Raw genomic sequence first — 22,072 nt, forward strand, 5'->3', positions numbered from 1 at the left:
TAAGCAGGTTCCATGCCCAGTACAGAGCCTGACACGGGACTCAATCTCACAACACTGAGATCATGACCTGAGCAGAAATCAAGAGTTGGACGCTTAACTGAGCCACCCAAGCACCCATAGGTTAAATTATTAATTTACTATAATAATTTAGTTTAATTTCTTTCATTCAATTTCTTGGGTCCAAACTTTAAGATTTCAGACTTGTCTCACTTCATATCTGTTTTTTTTATTTTTAATTTTAGTTATTATTTAAATTTATTTAAATATTTAAATATTTATTTAATAATAATTATTTTATTTAAATATTAATTTAAAAAGTTTTATTTAAATATTTACTTATTTATTTAATAATTATTTAATAATAATTTATTTAAATATTTAGTTATTATATAAATTTAATTTTATGAACATACAGTGCAATACTGGTTTCAGGAGTAGAATTCAGTGATTCATCACTTACATATAACATCCAGTTCTCATCACAAGTGCCCTCCTTAATACCCATCACTCATCTAGCCATCCCCCACCCACCTTCCTCCATCAATGCTGTTTGTTCTCTATCATTAAGAGTCTCTTACGGTATGTTTCCCCTGCCTCCGGCAACGAGTCACTTCATATCTGGATCATCAAAGTAGTCTCCTATATTTTTCCCCTGTTTTCAAACTATGTAACTCTAAACTGTCTTACTGATTAATATCATATTCATATTCTTTGAAATACCAACTTTTTATTGTGCCCATATTAGAAATTTTAGTAGCTTTTTATTACTTGTTGGATAAAATATCTAAACTTTATTCATTATGAAAAGCTCTCTATAATTGTCCTCTTCATCTATATATCCCCATGTACCACCATAACACTGTAAATTCACTATCATTTCTAACCCAATGCCAAATATCCTCCCTTGTTATTAGGGTTTTATATTCCTCTACCCCCACCTAATTTCTCCACAGGTTACTCATGTCCCACAATCTTTAAAATTCCCTGACTAATCATTGTTTTTCTCTGCACTTCTGAAGCCCATGGTGTATGTACACTCTTTTCCACCCATTAAGCTACTTTCTTTGTATTGTTATGTAACACTTTGAAACTTATTTAATCCTCACAACTTATAAGGTAAATTCTCTTATTTTCACTACTCTATATTCAAGAGAACTAAGGTTCAAAGAAGTTAAGAAACTTAACTAGGATCACACAGCTAGCAAACAGCAGAGCTACAATAATGTTCCTGAAGGTATGGATCATGTTTTATATAATTTAATAACTTCTGAAATGCCTGGTAAAACATTATCATTAAATAAGCACTTAGTATATTTTGAGTTTAGTAGGGTTATTAAATTTGTCTTTACTTTGAAGGAGGAATTCCAGTTTGTGTCTAACTGGTTTTTACAGTGTGTTTGAGTACTTCTGGCAGAAAGATGAGGCTGCCCTACAAAAGCCTATTTGTGGGGAGGGATTAGGGAACCTCTGGAGAACACATTAAACTTAAGTAGAAAAGCATGAAAAGCTGATTTACTAATAAAAACCAAAATCAAGAGAATGCATAAATGTTTCCGGCTACTATAGGAAGGGCAAGGACCAGGATCTTGTAATAAAGTAATTTAGAACTTTTTCCAATCTCTATTATTGATAGTAGTGGCATGTTCTGCAAGTTCTTAGAATATTTGTGTCAGAATCCAGAAATTTTAAAATCAACTTTTGGTGGGATATAATTGACATTAAAAAAGCACCAACTTTAAGGGTACAGCTCAAAGAGTGTACAAAAAAAAGTTTTATTTTGAGATCTTGAGATGTATTTTATTGTACATGTGGATCTGCATGTGGTTGTAAGAAACAAAACACAGTGATTCCATACACTTTCACCTAATTGTGCTCAATGGTATCATACTTACATAACTGCAGTATTATGTGTGGTCTGTAGAAAGTGTAGTAAATGAAATAGTTAACTCTTGGTGTCTTAAGGCTCCCCAAGACCACCTTCAGGCTTCATGATTTACTAGAAGGACTCAAAAAACTCATAAAGTTGTTATTATACTCATTGTTACAGCTTATCACAGTGAAAGGATATACATTAAAATCAGCAAAGGGAAAAGACACATGGATGAAGTTCAGGAGAACCAAACACAAACTTCCATGTGTCCCATCCCAGTAGAGCCACATGGAGACAGGCTTAATTTTCCCCAAAAACATGTGACCACATGTGCAACTGCTGCCAACCAGGCAAGTTCACCTGGGACTTGGTGCCCAGGGTTTTTATTGTAGATCAGTCACATATGTAATGCTCATACAACTGACCTCAGCTACTCGGTCTCCAGGCCTCTAAGATATCAGATTGACAGAATGGCCCAAGACCTCAGGGAAACAAAAACATTTTTATCAGGCACGATATTCCAAGGATTCAGGTCAGTTCCCTGGAGCTGAACTAAGGGCCAGGCATGAAGACAGGTCTTTCTTAAGAATATGCAGGGTTTGAGAAGCCCAAGTAAATCTCTGGTGTTCGACTAATTCAAGGTCTCTTCAGAACGAACTTTCTTAGGACAATATGATGAGCTATTAAAAGAAAGAGCTGAGATCTGCAGAGAGAAAGTCTTAACAGTTGTGATAAGATCTAACACAGTGTATCACAGTAGGGGGGATGCTCACTGGCGGCACTAGATATCTATAAGCGGTTTCTGAAAGTAGAAATGGAGGATAGAAATGGAATATTGCTCACAATCCTCATTTTTCTAACCCATACTTCTTTCCTCTTTATGTTTTTACTAATAAGTTTTACATTTTTCTTTCCTCCTTGTAAACATTCAGTTCCTTGGAGATCATGTATTATTTATTTCAGGATGCCTAATATTGGGCATGCCATCTGGCATGTAGTAAGTATCCAATAAACGTTTGTTATAAGAAAGAAGTAAGGAAAGCATGAAGGATAAACACATGAATATATGGATGGAAAGGAGGCAGGACCCATGAAAGGAAGAAAGAGAAGCAAGGGGGATGAATGGTTAGAACTGAATCAGGACAGTAAGAAAGAAAGAGAAGAGATGGGAGGATATGGGGATGGGAAGGAGAGAAGATGAAAAAGTGACAGGAGAGAAGAAAGAGAAGGATGGGATGGAGGAAGACAGGTGGGGACAGATACAAGGAGCAAGAGAAGGAGAAAGGAAAAGTGAAGCAAGAGTGAAAGGAAAGAAGGAGGGGTAGAAAGAAAAGAAGGAATAGGGGAAAGAATGAAAGAGGGAAAGAAAGAAGGAAGGTAATCATGAGTTCACCATCACCTTTCTGGAAGATGGCCATCCCTACTGTTTTAAATGATCCAATAATCATTTAAAACAGTACCACCAAAATTCACACCACCCCACATAGCATAAAAGAAATACCTTATTTCCAAGTATCGATAAGATTCTATTTCTAAAGAAACATAGATGTGTTTTATTCAGATTGATATACAGTTATATCATATGCTTGGTACTATAAAGGTATCTAGAAATAATTTACTACAAATTGCCATCTATTTTAATGACATTATAAAGAAGAATAAGCATGTGCATAAGTAAAATACTTATTGACAATATAAAATCAGTTCTGCCTTGGAACCATTAAATGAAAATACATATTTGCAATTAAATAGCTGTGCTTGACTACAAACCAAATGTGATCATAGTTGCAAGTTGTCATTATTACAACAGTAAAATCTAGGGCTTATACATACACACCTGCATGTGCAATAATGTTTGTTTTTAGTGCCCTTTTCTCTTCAACCTTCTCTGCATTGACTTTCAAGGGAACTTCCTGCCCATGGAGTAAGGCAGGTTAAGGAAACAAGAACCACTGATCTCTATCAGCTCAGTTTTACAGCTAAGGAAATCAAGATGGAGAAGATGCTTTTGGTCACAAAATGAGTTCAGTTCAGTTTATTTCCCAACCTTGTAACTAATACATGAATTCCATACCCTTACTAACTGCTAAAACAGACTCCCTCTTCCAAATCTGTTAAATTTCTAAATTTGATAACTAATTTGAATGTTTCTTTTTAACCAACACTGCATATGTAAGCCATACTGCATATTCAAGCACATTTTGGTAATGTTTTACAGCACTTTGGATTTTGAAATTCTTTGAGATGCTTTTACCCAATGTGGACATATTTAATCTTTTCAAAGATAAATTTCCATTTCTCTTGCTCTAATTTGTCTTGACTGAATATTCTGTCTCTTGCTGGACAAAATATAATTATGAAACTCTTCATGCTAATATTTTATTTCAAGTCTTCTGCATTAAATTCTTCTGCCGAATACTGTTAATGTATTTTACACAGAAAGCTAATCTAAATAACAAAACTGTAGTTCCATTAAATTAGTCATTAACATTGTTAATCTTGGATAGAATTAAGTACTGGAAATAATTCTCACCTGCTAAATACATTCTTCTTACTATATTTTTAAAGATTTAATTTCTTACCTTTTAAAAAATCTAAATTATGATTTCATAGCATAATGCTACATTGCAGAAAATACTGGATCATTTTCCCTGACAGATCATTTTTTACTGTCATCTCTCATTATGCTGTTAACCATAATCTAAAGAATAAATTCAGGTCAAGAAAATTCCTTTCAATTCTTTTTACTTTTGTTTCATGATATTTTGTCATGCACCATTATGGGCCAAAATAGGGTTTCTTCTACCTTATTCTGGCAGACACTACATTATGAAACCTGCTAAAAATAAACCTAGGAGAAAAAAGACATACAGATGGGAATTCTTTGCTCTAAATGATTGTTTAAATAGTCCATGAAAAAAAACACCTTGGGCATTATGTTGTTCATGTGTGGCATTTTTTATGTTGAATAAATTTCCATAATAAACAGTCAGGATAGTTTTAGAATCCTTCACCTTTACAAAAGGTAACATTGGTATCAGTATTAAGCAGTATTAAGCAATGTGACACTGGCATTCTCCTGGGTTATCCAATTGGCTTTGGCATTGCAACAAGATTAGTAAGTGATGGAGGAGGCCGTCCCCTGCGTGGGGAGATTGAAAGTGTATCTGTTAGAATTTCACTTGGCTACACGCAACAGAAAACTCTATATTAATGTGCTTGACTCAGATAGAAGTCTATTAGTCTCAAGCCATAAGAAGTCCTGGTTAGGAAGTCCTGGGCAGTACAGCTCAAGCATATGCCATTAGAGACAGAGTTGTCCTATCTTACGCTTTAATATTTTTTTCATATTTGTTTCTTCATGACTACAACATAGCCCCTAATCAGCATTCCAAGCAAGATGAGTTAGGGGAAGAAGAAAAAAGCAGACAAAAAAAGGCGTAAAAGGGTATACCAGCTGAATCTGCCCTCCTTTTTTTTTTTTTTTTAAATTAAAAAAGCCTTCATAGTCTCAGAAATCCCACCTAGCAAACTATCGCCTATGACTCTTTGAGCAGAACTACGTACCATGGCCACCCTCAAGAGGTTAGAAAGATTCTTTAACAGGTTGTCTTTGATATCTGAAATTTCTACCACAGAATTTTATCCCTCTCTGTCAAATGCAAAGGTCCTGAGAAACTATGCAAATGCTCAAGTTACACAACACCCTCATTCTATACCCTCATATAATTCCCCAAAGAAAACATGCTGACAAACACATTTTTAGATGTTTAGTGACCCAATACATTTCAGAAGCACTTAGATTTCCAATATTTAAATCAAAAACACAATTGCTAATAGCAAAATTTAAAGGATATAATAGGAAATTATTTGGAGGAAATTCTTTCAAATGCCCACAAATCCTGTTACCTTAAGGTAACACAACAGCAAATCACATTAACAGAACCACAAATACACACAGAACTACCTTTTACCTAGATTATGATTATGATTTCACCTTCTTTCATCCTGTTATATCAAATGAGCATAATGATTTCCTACTATTCTCACCAAAACTGGAATCACCATATGGTGATTCAACTGATAGGATCAGTATTTTTGCTGCCTTGTCAATTATGTCACGAACTGAACATGATTGTACATAATCTATGACTTGCTAATCAGAGAACTGTAACTTTGGAAATGGAGAATACAGTAGATCTGCAGGTACGAATATTTTCACATCTGTGACTGTACATAACTCTTTGGTTGTTAAGCTGTGTAGCTTTAAGAGCCATTATTTTTGCAGCGAGTAAAAATTCAGTTAGGGTTATAAAACATACTTGCCAGTTCCTACAGTGCGCTGTTGGGTGAGATTAACTGGGCAGTATGTCACCGTAATTTTAGTTAAGTTATAATTTTTACAAAGCTTTATGTTTTAACAAATAGTTTTTTCTTTTTGCACCTCTTTGTTTTTGTATTTTATTTAGTAGAATCATGACTCTCTAAAAGCTCGTAACTATATTACTTGAGAAAGAATAGTTCATAAATGTGCAAAAATTATTCATGGAGACATTCTTGTACTAGGGACATTTGATATGAACCAGTACTTTTCAAAAATAAAAATAAAATGTTAAGCAATTTATTATTTATGCTTTTGCAAGTATTTGAGAAAGACTACATTAAAAAGAAAGTAATGGTTTTAAAATATACTCTACATGTGAATACATATCCTAACATCTTTACAGTTTTCAAATATACATTTAAGTGAAAGGAGAAACAAATACACTGATCATTTAGCTTAGTGTAAATCCTATGATTGAGAATCAAAGTTAGCTTTATGCTTTTGAGAACTTAAAGGGAAAAGACAAATGTGTCCTGTTACATAATGTTTACTGTTTGATAGATAATTCAGTATTTGAAGATAAACCAATATTAACTGGGTGTAAATTCTAAAAGCAATATATCATGTGGTTATTTGTCATGAAACACATACAAATGGCCACAGAAACACACACACACACACACAAAAATAGATAGGGAAATTCCGGTCTGAAGATGAAGAAATAAGTCCTTAAAGAATTAATAGAATTTTTGATGAATAGAGAAGGGGAAAGGTTTTATAATTGATTAAAGAGCTAACATTTCACATTTCATAAGATTTTTTTATCTATTACATTTAATTGTTTCAAACTATTGATCTTATAAACAATGATCTGCTTTTACAAAGAAGCAAGTGAATATAATTATTCTGGCTGTGAATAATATAAACATTTTCAGATACAATGGAAAGAAAGTGATCTTAGAAATTTTCAACCTAAAGGGGCTAAGTTCAGTGTTAAAATTAAAGAATTTCATGCCTAATTTTCATAGCAAAACGATCTTCATCAAAGAGGTAATGCATGGGGCCAAACTCAGCTGAAGCTTGGCTGGAGTTTAGTTGAAAGCTGGAGTATTGTGCATCTGTGGAATTTATTTGTATCAAAGTACACTCACATTCACTTGAGCTTTAGGGTTGAGGGCTCTAATTTACATATCAAATCCGTACATGTTTATCTATCATAGAGCAAACACAATGGGGAATTTATACAAACAATGACATTTTAAAACATAATTTACTGCAATTTTTTAGCATTATTTTTTTTTAAAAAATCCACATATAACTTTTAAAGAGATTCATCTATTTTGTCTCATAACTTTTATAAATCACTAAACTACTTGGAGGAAGGTTTTGATTATGAGATTTGGACTATATTTGAGCACATCTCTGGCATATAACAAAGTATTTTATAGCTCTATCATATATTCTTGCTAACATGACATGTGCAATCTCTATGAAGCAGTTTTTTTTTTTTTCTTTCTGTTGTGTTTACCACTATATCCTCAGGACTTAAAGAAGAGTGTTTATCACACGGTAAGTAATTAACATTTATTTAATTAACACAGTCACATAGCTTCTTTCTCTTGTATTACATTAGATATAATTAATGAGTGTTTATAAAGTGTATGTTTATACACTATTCCTATAGTCCTGCCACGACCTCTGAATGGTTTGAATGATACTAAAGCCCTTATTCTGTTGCCTCTATTAATCCATTCTCCAATATTTTCCACACTGTTTTTACCCCCAAGAGGCAGAATCATATGAACTATGTTAACAGGACTCTTTTGCCTTATGATTTTAATTGGGTTTGTCAATGAAAGCACCAACCAGAGTTAAGACCAAGGTATTTATTCCTTTCCCAGGTCCCATGCAGGACTATCAGCTCCTGAACCAGTGGTCACTATTCCTCTCAAGGCAGCTGATTATAATTTACTTTTTCTCCTTCTGAGTTCTGGTATCTAGTCCTTCCCTCTTATGCCTTCCTGCCTAGGGATGGTATTAACTTGCTGATGCTATATCCGGGTTATTCCACAATCCCTTGCACCTCGCCTCACCCGCTTATTAATAAACAGTCCCTTTGTAAATCAACCCTCCTCAAATGATCTTACTTTGCGTGTGATTGCCATCTGTTTCTGCTTGGGACTTTGACTGATATTGCTTGAAACTTATTTGGGAAGACAAGCTTAGCATATATTAGTCACTAGGATATAAGACAAAAATATATGAATGTATTAGATTATGTGATATAGATTATTAATATTACAGAGAATTTGAGAAGGGAATATTTGGTTAGGACTAAAGTGACCAGAAAGAGCCTTTCTGGAGGAGGATGGACTTGAATTATGTTTGAAGAATGAATAAAATTTGGACAGGGGAAACTGTCCAAGCCCCACGCAAAAGGACCAACAGGAGCAAAAGTTACAAGAAGGGATTTAAGGATACAATTACTTCTCATGGGACAATGAGGAAATTCACTGGGCTAAAAGAAAAGCATTGGCAGGACTGACTTCCTTCCTGAAACTTTAGAGAAGTATCTACTTTCTTGCCTTTTCCATCCTTTAGAGACCATGGCTCAGGACCCTGGGATCATGACCTGAGCCGAAGGCAGACGCTTAACGATGGCTCATGGTCTCATTCCTCTATCTTCAAAGCCATCATAGGCAGGCAGATTCCTTCTCATGCTGCCATCTCCCTGCTTCTCTCTCTTCTGCCACCTCTTTCACATTTAAGGATCTGAATGATGACACTGGGCCCACTTGAATTATCCGGGATAATCTCCATCTCAAGGTTAGCTGAGTAGTAACTTTATTTCTATATATAACCTTAATTTCTCTTTGCTATGTGTATTAATTTTCTAGAGCTGCTCTAATAAATTACCACAACAGGGTGGCTTAAAACCAGAGAAGTTTATTTTCTTACAGTTTAGGAATCCAAACAACCAAAATCAAGGTACCCATAGGGTTGAGTCCTTCTAGAACCTCTGAGGGAAAAAATCATTCTGTGTTTTTCTCCTAGTTTCTGGTGGCTACTGGCCATCCTTGGTATGGGGCTTATAGATGCATTACTACAATTTCTGCCTTTATCTTTACATCAACTTCTCTGTATCACTGTGTGTCTTTTTCTGTTTCTTATAAGGACACTTTCGTTGGATTTAGAGTCCACACTAAACCATTATTATCTCATTTTGATCCTTGCCTTAATTATATATGCAAGGATTTTTTTCCCATACAAGGTCATATTTTGAGGTTCCTGGTGGACACGAATTGTTTTAGGGGACACTATGCAACCCTCTATACCACATAACCTAGCATATTCACAGTTTCTGAAGATTGGGATGTAGGTATCTTTGGGGGTCCATTATTCTGCTTTACATGCTCACCATCTCTCCCCTGTTAGAGACCATACAATGAGCCAAGGGAGAGGTTTAGGTGCAACAGTGGGATATATGGCACCAGACCTAGTTTGCCTGGCCTTGTGGTTCATATTCTTTGCCCTTCTTCTATCTGATTCAAAATGAATGACTTTCATCTCGTGATGAATTGGTGCAGATTCCACCTGATGTTATGACTTGGTGGGTCCGATGGAACTCAGCTCAAGATGAGCTACATGGTTGCTTAATAGCCCTTACCAGGCTCCTAGTCCATTTTTACCAGGGCTCAGTATCATACCAGGGGATTTTTTTTTTAAAGATTTTATTTTATTTATTTGACAGAGAGAGAAAGACAGCTAGAGAGGGAACACAAGCAGGGGGAGTGGGAGAGGGAGAAGCAGGCTCTGGCCGAGCAGGGAGCCCGATGCGGGGCTGGATCCCAGGACCCTGGGATCATGACCTGAGCCGAAGGCAGACGCTTAACGACTGAGCCACCCAGGCGCCCCCATACCAGGATGTTTTACAATTGGTATACAATATTCTGCCTTTTCTGGAACCCCAGGATTATGTGTTGGAATTCTACTGGACATTGCTATAAACTCTACACAGTACATTTTCTCATCACAGGTACCGCTCTCATTAGACGGTCTGCTGGGTCATGTGTCCCAAGTAGCAAAATTTCATGTGTTTTATCATAGCCTCCAGGGATTTGTCTCTTTTTATTCATTTGGTATGATTAATTGATGTCATTAATATGGTGAAATGTGGAATTCATATGAAATGTGCAAGTGGTTGGGGTCCCTTTAGACTCTATTACGATGAAGACTGAAGAAATCAACATAGCCTGTGTGCAAGATAATAAATATTTACTTTATCCATCTCATGTGAATGTGAACTATTTCTGGTTCCCCATCCCATAGACATGAAAAAGCGTGCATTTGTTAGATCATTGGCTATATACCCGCGACCACGTTAATGTAGTCTAGCTAATCTATTATCTAGCTAAGATACTACATGAGACACCACCGTTATAAATAGGCTATTAATTGCTCAGGTTTGAGGTAATCTACTATATCATCCTGGATATGTCTGCCCCATGTAGGAGTCAGACTGGAAAATTAAATGGGTGTAAAATGAGGATATTACTCTCACATCCTTTAGATATTTAAAAGTGATAATAATCTCAGTCATTACCTCTGGGAGGAGTATCGTTTTTATTTATTATTTTGGTAGAGGAGGGTGTTGACAGTTTCAGCAGCTGCCACTCTGAATTCCCCACTTATTACAGCTCTTACCCCGCAGACCAAGGAACCAGTGCTATGGTTCTGCCAACTACCATTTGTTGTGCCTGACAATTATATATTCAGGAACACAGAAATGATCACCAGTTCAGTCTGTGGACCCAGCTGACCCCCTATGAGCTGGGGCTGTGTCAGGACACTATTACCTGCCCCCACATAAATCTCTGTCTTGATCAGCAGACCATGATGATGCATCAGGCTTGCTGGTATCAATATCAACTTCAAACCTGGTCCAAAAGTCCTCAAAACATTTGGACATGCTTTTTTTTTTGCCAGTGGATGGTAACCTGAGTAAATTTATGTATGTTGCCCTGAGAAAGGACTCAGAAAATCATTACTGCATACACTTGCCATGGTGTTACTGTGTTCTGCCTCCTGAGGATCCAGCTTTTTCTCCAGTCGTCAGTGGATTTGGGGTCTAAGAACTAGCTCAGGTTCAACACTGGGTAAAGAATATTTCTTGCTGAAGTGATAGGGTTCTTCTCAGTCTCCTGGACATTTATCCTTGTATGAATTAAGTAATATTCTTTTTTAAGGATTTATTTGAGAGAGAGAGACAGAGCGTGTACGCACTCGAGGGAGAGGGAGAGAGAGAATCTCAAGCAGATTCCCTGCTGAGCACAGAGCTGGATGCGGAACTCCATCTCACAGCCCTGAGATCATGACCTGAGCTGCAATAAGGAGTTGGACATTTAACTGACTGAGCACCCAGATGCCCTGAATTAAATAATATTACTATTTGCTGCCCATCTATTAATCATCTCCATAGTTCCCTGCATGTCAGGGTCTTTATCACACCAACCTTTGTTGGATGCTCTAAAAGGCATGTACAAGAATATTCATGAGTCTTATTTGCCATATCCTCAAACTGAATACAATCAAGTTTTTCTGAAGGGTAATGAATAAATTATGGTATATTAACACAATGAAATAATGTGTAGCATAAATTTAGTGAACTACAATTATAGGAAATTATATGAATAAATGTCACAAGCATAGCGTGGATTGAAAGAGGACAGACCCAAAAGGGCTTCATTTATATAAAATTTAAATACTTTTTACATAAATTATAAATATATACACATATTTTATAAATCAGACATAACTAATTCTAATGTTTATAGATACATGCTTAATTAATAAATCTATAAAGAAAAGTAAATAAATATTTCCCATAAAAGTCAGGGTGTTGATTACCTTTTGCAGGAGGGAAGAGTGGGATTAAGAAGTAACTGGAGGGTACTCTAGATGCTGACAATATTCTATTTTCTTGACCTGTAGAGATGTTAACATGGATAGTTCCTTGTTATAACAACCTTGTTAATGTATTTTGTATGAGAGTTTCCCCTCAAAAAGTTAAAAATGTATTTACAACCAACTTAAAGGAATACACTTTTGACCTTTTCAAATAAAACTGTTTGTGTTCAATTTTCAAATTTCATTTTCTCTCATTAAAGCTGAGCCACATTAAAACCTGTTTGACATCAGCAATTGGGTATATATAATGTTTTCTTTTAAATCCTAGATCATAAGATCCACTTAGGACAAGCAATAATATGCTTTCTGTGTATTTTAAAACCAACCTCCAGGTATAAAAATTAGATTGTTATAAGCTATAATTTTTCAGCAAGTTGAGTTTTGAAGGAGGTGGAACAATGGTGTGATGAATTATTTTTCATAGAAAATGGATATTAAAATATTGAGTGGTTTAAAAAAACAGAATATCACTCCCTCATTTTGTATTGCTTTATTTCATCTTGGAATTTGTTATAAAACAGTTTCCAAGGTGCAGAAGAAGTAATTTCTTTTTTTTTCCTTTGTTTTCCTAACTGCCCTTCAGTTTAGTCTGAAAAGACAGTGGTAGTAGTAACAAAGGTCCATACTAAGAAGTAAAAAAAAACAATGGGTTGTGGCTAAAAATGCCAGAGGAATCCATCCTGATGCCAACCCACTCTGATGATCTCTTTTCAACTGCTACTCTAAGGATTCATATATAGTTTTTAAAAAATTAAATAGTCAATCCATTTCCTATTTTAGAATGGCCAATGACTGACAGGGAGAAAAGAGTATCAGAAGAGGAGAATATGATGAAAAAATAAGCAAATCTTATAATTATGTTGATTAGCACTCTGGCAACCTGGAGAGCCAACATTTGCTCACTCCTTTCAGGTGCCAGGCTCGTGATCTCTGACAACTGTAACAAACAGTAGGAAAATTACCTGTCCTGACTATTGTGAAAAGCAGTGGTTTTCAAACTTTGCTACGAGTTTTAACCAACTGGAGAGCTCTAAAAGCATTCCAGTGTTTAGGCTGAATCCAAGAATCAAATCAGATTCTCTAGAAGTGGTACCCAGGCATCTATAAGTTTTAAAAAACAACTGGTGATGTCAGATGTCAGATCTCAAGTTACAGGAAATAAATGCACTTTAATTTAAAAGAGTATATGTATCATAACATTTTGGTGCCCCAAATTTTTAAAATATTAATTTGTGTATTTAATATTATACTTACATATAACACAAAAGAAAACAAGTCATATATGTAAGTTTCACTCAGCCAGGTATCCTAGCCACCCAAAAAAGACACTGTAAAGACCAGTAGAATAATTTCCCTAGATCATAGGAATTCTAAAGGAAGATATTCTCAGATCTAATAATAATTAAAATGGTAATAATCACCCTCATGGTTGATTATAGCAATATATTTTCATACAGGCAGTGTGTTAGGTTCTTTATATACATTATCTCTGATCTGAAACATAAGATATATATTATTATTGCCATATTACAAAAAAACACTTTGATATTTTTTAACTTTAAAGAGAGCTATGTATGAACCAATATTGAAATAATACAGATTATCATCAAATAAACTTCAGGAGAATTTCTTAGAATTGGAACGGGCTATTTGTTAACTACAAGTAGGCTGTATTCCATGTGGTAAGAAACCTGAAATAAGACTGATGTCAACAAGATAAAATTTTATTTTTCTCTTCTGAATTGAAGTTCTAAGGGAGGCAGTCCTGAAATGATATGGCGACTGCTCTGTTTCAGGGACCCAGACTTCTGATTTGTTTTTCCTCTATTTTTAGTGCATTGCCTCAGGATGGCTGCCAGAGACCCAACCATTACATTAAAATTCCAGGCAGCAGAAAGCAAAAAAGAAATAATAAGAGTAAACCCTTTCTTTAACGGCACTTTCTGAAAGTTCCATGTAGCACACCCATTTGGATCTCATTGGCCAACATCTACATCTATTTACATATTTTGATTGGCCACACTCAGCTAGGGAATGAAGTTTTCTATCTGCATGGCAGTGTGCCCAAATAAATGTCAGTGTTCTTATTAAGGCAGAATAGCCAAAGGGATACTGGGAAACAGCTAACACTTTTTGTCACAGACTAAAAGAAGAAAATTTTTAGAACTAGATGTACGGAAGGTGACAAGACAAAAGTGTGCATTATTTTCTGAGAGGCATTTGTTATGTTGAAACATTTGTTATCGTGTGCTACTGTGTTTATTTATTTTTATGAGACTAGATGTGAAAAATAGCCTAGGACAGTGGTTCTCAGTGAGGCAGATTTGTCATTCTGCTCCCACCTCTTCCCTCACCCTCCACCTCCACCTCTCTCCCCCTCCGGAATATTTAACAATGTCTGGAGTCATTTTTGGCTGTCACAACTATGGGGGTGCCTCTGGCATTTAGTGAGTAGAAGCTTGGGATACCAAGAAATATCTTACAAGGCACAAGACTACCCCTAAAACAAAGAATTATCCAGCACAAAATATCAATATCTGGGGAAAGACCTGGATATTTCTCTTTCTTTCCTTTTTTTTTTTCTTTTTGTCAAGATAAAGCCTATATCCAAAATGTAAACAACTACATCAAAAACCGCAGCAGCAGCAATAACAAAATGATATTTTTGATAGTTGTGTTAAAGAAAATACACAACTTGAAATAAAAATGAATCAATTAATATACAAATACTAAGATATCACAAATTCAAAGCCTTATGAGGACAAAAGGCATCATGCAAATTGGGGAAACTGACTGAGCATAAGATGGCAGATGGCACTGACACTTAGCCTTTATGACACAGAAACCATAGGAGAGGACAGGGTTTTTCCTTAACTCCTGGAACCGAAGATCATAAGCCCCATCTAAAGGGAGCAGCCTTTGTTCATTTCTTGCCCATTGTTACTGTATTAGTGTCTTAGGCTGCATAATAAAATACCATAAATTGGGTGGCTTAAAACAATAAAAAATTCTTGTCTCCCAGTTCTGGAGGTTAGAAGTTCTAAATGTAAATGTTGGCAAAGTCATGTGCTTCTTAAAGCCTTATGGGAGGATCCTTCCTTGCCCCTTCATAGACAGCTATCCTAAATGTTCCGTATCTGTAGATGCATCACTCTAATCTCTGCCACAACGGTGTTCTCCCTATGTCTGTGTATCTTCATACAGTGTTCTCTTCCATCTATGTCTCTGTCCAAATTTCCCTCTTCTTAAAAGGACACCAGTCATTAAATTGAGGCCCACCTCGATTCAGTTTTACCTCATCTTACCTTGATTACATCTACAAATAAGACTGCATTCATAAGTACCGGCAGTTAGGACTTCAATGCATCCTTTAGGGGGGACACAATTCAATTCACAATAGTTACCATGCAAGAACTTGGGCTTTAGGTTTGTTGGAACTTACTTTTCAAAGTAAGCTGGAAATTTAACTTTTATGTGAAATCCTCAAATTGTTATAATTTGGGTTTTGAAAAATACTTCTGTGGGTTGGATAGTTTTTGTCTTTGTCACCTTGCTACTTCTGTGTTGGTGGAAGAGAGTGTGGAGAGGTGAAGTATGCCTTTATTTTCTCCAGGGACTGGTACCAGAGATAACTAAGAAAGGTGATGGCAGAATAAGAAGTTTGGAGATGGAAAGGAAGTACGGAACTGCCAGGACATCTCAGAGGAAGGATTGTATGACTGATTAAAAAGAAAAAGAGTCAGGAGTCGAAAATAGCTGTTCTGCCATAAACACCAAAAGAATATCAACATATAGAATATGCATAAGGATCTTCTAGGCAAAAGTTCAAGTAAGTTTTCACAAATAGTATGTAAACTTGCATCCCATCCAAGGACTCATTTGCATGGGTAGATGATTTTATTCAGCTCTGAAAGTAATGAGGTCATTCATAGATTAGACTTTTGGGATATAATACTTGCTGAATATTTAGTAGACATCTTAGCTTTGTTGATACGTATGATAAAGGAGTATACAATTTCACTTCCAATAGATGTATTTCTAGAAACCATACACCACACTTTTTCTATTTCTGAAATATTTGAGCTTTCAATGCTTTCACATTCAGAATTGGCAGAAAAATTTATACTTGTATTTTCAAAATCCATATGTCCAGCCCTGAAGCCAAGTGTGGAATTAATTCCACCTGAACCACACAAACTAAGAGTAGAAGAGGGTGGTTCCTAAGGAGTCCACTACTTTAAGGATGGATGAACAGATGGATGACTTCTGGGCTAGCACCGTATCTCTTCCCTTCCTCCCTTCCCCTCTTCCTTTCTTAATTCCCTACATTCTTCTAAGTACGGAGTGACTAAGGTCAAGCTCTATTCTAAATAGTAGGAAAATATCAATAAAAAAACAGTCCATTGCTCGAAAAAGATGAGTCTAGTGACAGGATACAGACCATTGCAAAACAGTGTAAGTGGCTATAGAGCCAAGCACGAGTGCAACGAAAGCAATGAAGAAGGAAATCGGGCTGTCTGCATATGGTGTCTGGGATGGTTTTTCAGGGAGGTAAGATTTGAAATATGTCATGAAATATGGGTAGGAAAAAGTGGAATAAAGGCTTTACTAGAAGATGGGATGATATATTTAAGGTATGAGGAAGAGAATGCAGCAGTCGGGTAACTTGCAAATAATTTGGTATGGCTTCATGTCCGTGGGTGAGTGTTGGGTGAGGGTGAGAAGCAGTCACCAAGACACATGCAGGACATGGTAAGAAGTTTGAGTTTTATCCTAACGACCACTGCAAAATTTTAATAAGGCAAGGGAGAAGAAATGAGTGTTGTTACAAAACTACAGGAAAGGCAACAAGAAGACAGGATTGAAAGTTCAGTAAGCCAGTGGAAGGATACTCATCAGGAGGGTTTTGAAGTAATAAAGACAAAAAAGGATAGTGTCTTGCACTAAGATCACAACAGTGCAGAGAAGAAAAGGGATGGGTTTGTTGCAATAAGAGGAGACCAGAGGTCGAAGGAAAACTAGGAAAGGATATTAATGAGGCAAGGGATATGGCTAGGGTTTAAAAGAGAAAAAAAAAAAGTAGTAAAATATTTCTGGGTCAAAAAGTTAAGAGTGGGATGACTAAAACCTGCGCCTTGAATTGGGGATGTCCCAGTTTAGTGGGATGCTAAGGAAAGTTGCAGTGAACTGAAACACTGATGGGAAGTGAGCAAGTGAGATTTTCAAAACCATAATAATGAAGATGAAGAAAAAGATTATACAATAGCAGAACAGGGGCTTGAGGTGACCTGATAACATTTTTTTTTTTTAAGATGAAAGGAATTATTCCATGTAAATAGGCAAAGGGAAAAGAGGCAATGTACTGGGAGAGGTTAAAGAAAAATAAGCCAAATAAATAGCAACAATCAAGAGGTAAGACTTGATTTTAAGCACCTTCCCAATTTACACACTTCCTATTGCTCCTCTCCTTACTGTGCTATCAACCGCAGCCTTATAGTTAACAAAGAAATGTTCTGAGCCTTTTCAGTGCTATTAAGAAAAACTATTGCTTCCCATTCTTTATCCACAGCACCAACTCTGGGTTCAGAAAGGAAATGTTTGTGATAAGACTTCTAACTTGAATGTGTTTTCTTGTCTTTCTTTCTTTCCTTTCTTAAAAACAGTCTCCTTCTGCACTCCAGAATGAGGAAAAATGGTTCACTGAAACTGAACCTATGGTCAGCCCCCTGTTCCTAAGGTAACTGATAAGATGTTAACATAAGGGGCGCCTGGGCGGCTCAATTGGTTAAGTGTCTGCCTTCGGCTCAGGTCATGATCCCAGGGTCCTGGGATTGAGCCCGGTCGGCGGGAAGCCTGCTTCTCCCTCTCCCACTCCCCCTGCTTGTGTTCCCTCTCTCGCTGTGTCTCTCTCCGTCAAATAAATAAATAAAATCTTTTTTTTTTTAAAGATTTATTTATTTGACAGAGAGAGACACAAGCAGGGGGAGGGGAGAGGGAGAAGCAGGCTCCCCGCGGAGCAGGGAGCCCGACGTGGGGCTCGATCCCAGGACCCTGAGATCATGACCTGAGCCGAAGGCAGACGCTTAACGACTGAGCCACCCAGGCGCCCCAATAAATAAAATCTTTTTAAAAAAAAGATGTTAACATAATATGTGAAGGTGGTATTACTGGCATAAAGCCATATTTTAACAGTAGAATCATCCACCTTTAATTTAGTAGCAGAGCAGGTCACAAGGATCCTTTCTCCTAACAGTCACTATGGCAAAGGCAAATGTAGATAACACTGGGGAGCTGGATCTACATATGGTGCAGGATTCGATTTTTCTTTAATTTCTTTATGGGAAATGTAATTTGATAGCAACTGGCGCGAGGAAGGTGCAGATGGGGAGTGTCAGGCAGATCTTATTACCTGCGAAGACCAAGTCCAGCTTGCCTTCGACAGCTGTAATTGGCCTCCTCTGCCTCTTTGTAGCTGGGCTAAGAACATTAACTCAGAGTCCTTGGTGTTTCTGCAAGAAGGATGGAATGGTTTATTTTTCACTTACTCCTTGTGACAGGGAACTCTAAGAGGATGAGCTGGCCTGAGTTCAAGAGAGACAGCAATTCTGGATGAAAGCCTCACCTCCCAGGAGAACAAACAGCCATAAAGGTGCGCATAATTCAAAAATCATTTTGTAGTTATATCAAATGTTTGGCAGGAGTCAAATGATAAAATTCTTTTAATTGGTCAGTTAAATGTCCACACCAGCTGCAATTATTTCAAATGGTTCCATGAATATAGAGCAACTCTGTGAACACATGGCACTCCCAAAGCTTGCTTTCCCCCAAAGCTCTCTCTCCTGGCATGGGGACTTAATTAAAATTGAATGTGCTGGCCCGTTCATTGCGCTGAGGCTTGTGGCCAGTCCTTGCTATCAGATCCAAGAGTTCTGACAGCTTTTCACTGATGATGCTGGATGCTCAAATAAGGTCTGCACAAGTAAAAATGGTTTAGATTATTTTTCCCCCTCCACTCACCTTTCTAAGTAAAGCCCTGAAAGAGTCATTTTTATGCAAATATAAAAGGTTGAGTTTCATTTTCAGGCTCCTTCCTCCAGCCAGATTCTAAGGAAGAAGACATGGAAAGCAGTGGTTCACGAAAGGGAGATTTTTCTCTTTCCATTTGTGTCTAGTTGGAGAGAATCTCTCTCTGATAGCTCTTGACAGGACACAAAATTCGGCATTTAAATGCCAAGATTTAATGCATCTTTCCATGGGGAAACATTTGTGTTCTTACATCAGAGACTTTACTACAACTTTTTCTCTCCCAAAGTTAAAACCTCTCATTGCCCAGAGTCTTTCCTGTAATTGTATATATACACTTTAAAGTACAAAACCTCACCACCAACTGATGACTTTGCTTATTTTAATTTTCTGGAATCAGTTTAAGGTTTAATTCCATTAATATCCACTTAATATTTAATGAAGGACTCAGTAGGGTACATGGCACTTTTATAAACCTCCCATCCCAGTGAATACACACATCACAAGAAAATAGATCCCAGCAGAAGACACAAAACAGAATTGTCATTTATCTAAATAAGGCCTTCTTCCATCAGGATGCACTCATCTAGTAATCCAGCGCCAGTAACAGGTCTGGAAGTAAAAGGTTTAGGCCTGTGAAAGAAAAAGAAGCCTACAATGACAAATCCTTTGGTAACTGAGATCAGCATTCAGTTTGGTTCACTTCAATTAAATAAAGTTATTCAAGATCTATTACACTCTAGGTGGGAAGTGTGCTAGGAGCAGTGGATATAAATGTTAGCAGGTATGTTCAATTGAGACAGGTGTCAAACACACCTCTATGAAAGGCTAATTAACCTATTAGAAACCCAACTTTGTACTAAGTATTAGCCAGCCAACAACCTTCCAAAGCTTTAGAATTATGAGGTCCAAGCAAAGAATACTGCACATGTAACAACTTAAAATTCTTTTGTACAGCTGCTGTAAAATTCCTATCTGAAGAGCTGCTAAAGACAGATGGGAACATACACTGAGGGTCATAGGGACATCAGTATTCACAGCTACACTCTAGGCATAAGAGCAAGAATATTCTAGAAATGAATTCCCCAAGGGCATGGGTCATGGGCAAGCGCATGTCCATTTATCTATAGTATTTCTAAATTCTAATACATAATAGGAACTCAAAACATAAATGGTGAATAAATGAATGTTTAAAAAATAATTGGATAAATTTGTAGATTTTACAATAGAAGTGCATTGTAAGTTCCTGAAATCAGATAATCCTTTTTTTCCCTCCTTTCTAATCCCTATACTTACTTTAGCAAGTTACTTAACCTCTCTAAAGCATCAGTTTTCCCTTTTGTAACTAGGAATAAAACCATACCAACTCCATAGTGTTATGAGGACTAATGAGAGAATGTGAGTTAAGTGCCCAGCACGTATAGACTGAATTAGTGTTAATTATTGTTGATGTTGGTCACTCTTATTAACCATGGCTGCACCATGTTGTCATCTGGAGAATGTTTTAAAAATGCCTACATTTCACCTCCAGATTGGATTTAATTACTTTAGAGTGAGGCACAAGACTCTCTCGCTTTTAAAAGCTTCCCAGGTGATCCAGGTGATATAATGTGAAGTCAGGGTAGAAAATCACAGTTGTAGGAGAAATACACATCACACTTACACTCACACCCCATATATTTTCTTCTTAAAAAAATCAACCAATCATTAAAGCCAGACAACTGTTTTATGAGTTAATTTTTACTTGTACGTCCCTTCATTCTCCATGTACTTCTGCATTGGGTATAATTAGGTATCTTTTTCTCTCACAAATTTGTTCACTTCTTGTTCAAGTTTTTTGTTCACTGTAACTAGACTATAGAAATCACTATTCAATCTCTGGTAGTTTATTTTTCTCTAAAAATCAATTTTGAGTAAGAACTGAATACTCCTGTCTCTGTATTATGGAATCAGAGAAGAATCATAGTTCAACAATTTAACATTTGATGACTCATGTTCCTAAAGACTGGATCTTTTCAATTTTTTCATTTTTCTATCAGACTAGAGATATATTATATTCTCTTTTTAGTAAGGCAATTTCCTTGTCTAACTTGTAGACCATCTATTATAATGCTTGAATTTCTGTGACACTGAAAACCATGATCTGAGTGTGCAGTGTTATTTTATTATACTGCGCATGCCTGACTATGGCAGACCTTTCATTGTATGCCATAACCACAGCTATTTCTAAATTACCATCTTTTGAACATTAAACTTAAATGCACAAGTGGAACTTACTTTGTAAAGGAAATGCTCAGTGATTTGTTTTATGAAGAAGATAGTTATCTACAAATTTATTTTTTGTAATTTCTACATTATATATTCGCTTCAACATAATTATATCTATTTATGAGAGTTAAAAATAAATATACTGAGGGGCTCTTGGCTGGCTCAGTTGGTGGAGCATGTGACTCTTGATCTCAGGGTCATAAGTTTGAGCCCCGCATTGGGCAGAGAGATTGCTTAAAAAATAAAATCTTCAAAAAAATATACTGAGATGTGCATCACTTCAGTATTTGCATAGAAATATGAAATTTGTTTTCATTATACTAACCATTTCCTGGACTTTCAAAAATAACTTTACTCATTTATCAGATTGTTTTATGTCTATCTACATAAATGTTCCTTCTTGGCTCTGAATCCTCTCTTCTGAAACATTAGCCCCCTGCTTAGCAATGTCTTTTTCCCACAGGTGTCTTCTCTATATTTTTGCATAAAGCAAGTATTTTGGCCTAAGCCTGCTACTGTAAAGTGGTTACTAGGTGACACTTCCTGTTTTTCTCTCAGGCCATTTATTGCCCTCTCTAAAAGGGTGATAAATTCTTTTCTTAGATACTGAATTGGTTAGA

At 36.3% G+C, this 22,072-nt stretch overlaps 1 protein-coding gene and 1 long non-coding RNA gene across 4 annotated transcripts in view; one reads left to right on the forward strand and one right to left on the reverse strand.

The window, feature by feature from the left end:
• KCNH7 (potassium voltage-gated channel subfamily H member 7) overlaps positions 1–22,072 on the reverse strand; it is a 639,535-nt gene that overhangs the window by 497,352 nt on the left and 120,111 nt on the right. The window contains exon 1 of one of the 2 annotated variants that reach the window (XM_078070894.1): positions 12,102–12,176. The exons of the other annotated variant lie outside the window; for it this stretch is intronic. The gene's annotated coding sequence lies outside the window, so the exon portion shown is untranslated. Of the gene's footprint in view, positions 1–12,101; positions 12,177–22,072 lie in introns of those variants that run through there. 2 annotated transcript variants of the gene reach the window in all.
• LOC118552072 (uncharacterized) overlaps positions 15,781–22,072 on the forward strand; it is a 230,351-nt gene continuing 224,059 nt past the window's right edge. For both annotated transcript variants that reach the window (XR_013447164.1, XR_013447163.1), the window contains exons 1-3: positions 15,781–15,990; positions 17,825–17,898; positions 18,719–18,810. This is a non-coding gene — a long non-coding RNA (uncharacterized LOC118552072). The remainder of the gene's footprint in view (positions 15,991–17,824; positions 17,899–18,718; positions 18,811–22,072) is intronic.

Source organism: Halichoerus grypus, chromosome 4, assembly GCF_964656455.1.
Source record: "Halichoerus grypus chromosome 4, mHalGry1.hap1.1, whole genome shotgun sequence".
Classification (NCBI taxonomy): Eukaryota; Metazoa; Chordata; class Mammalia; order Carnivora; family Phocidae; genus Halichoerus; species Halichoerus grypus.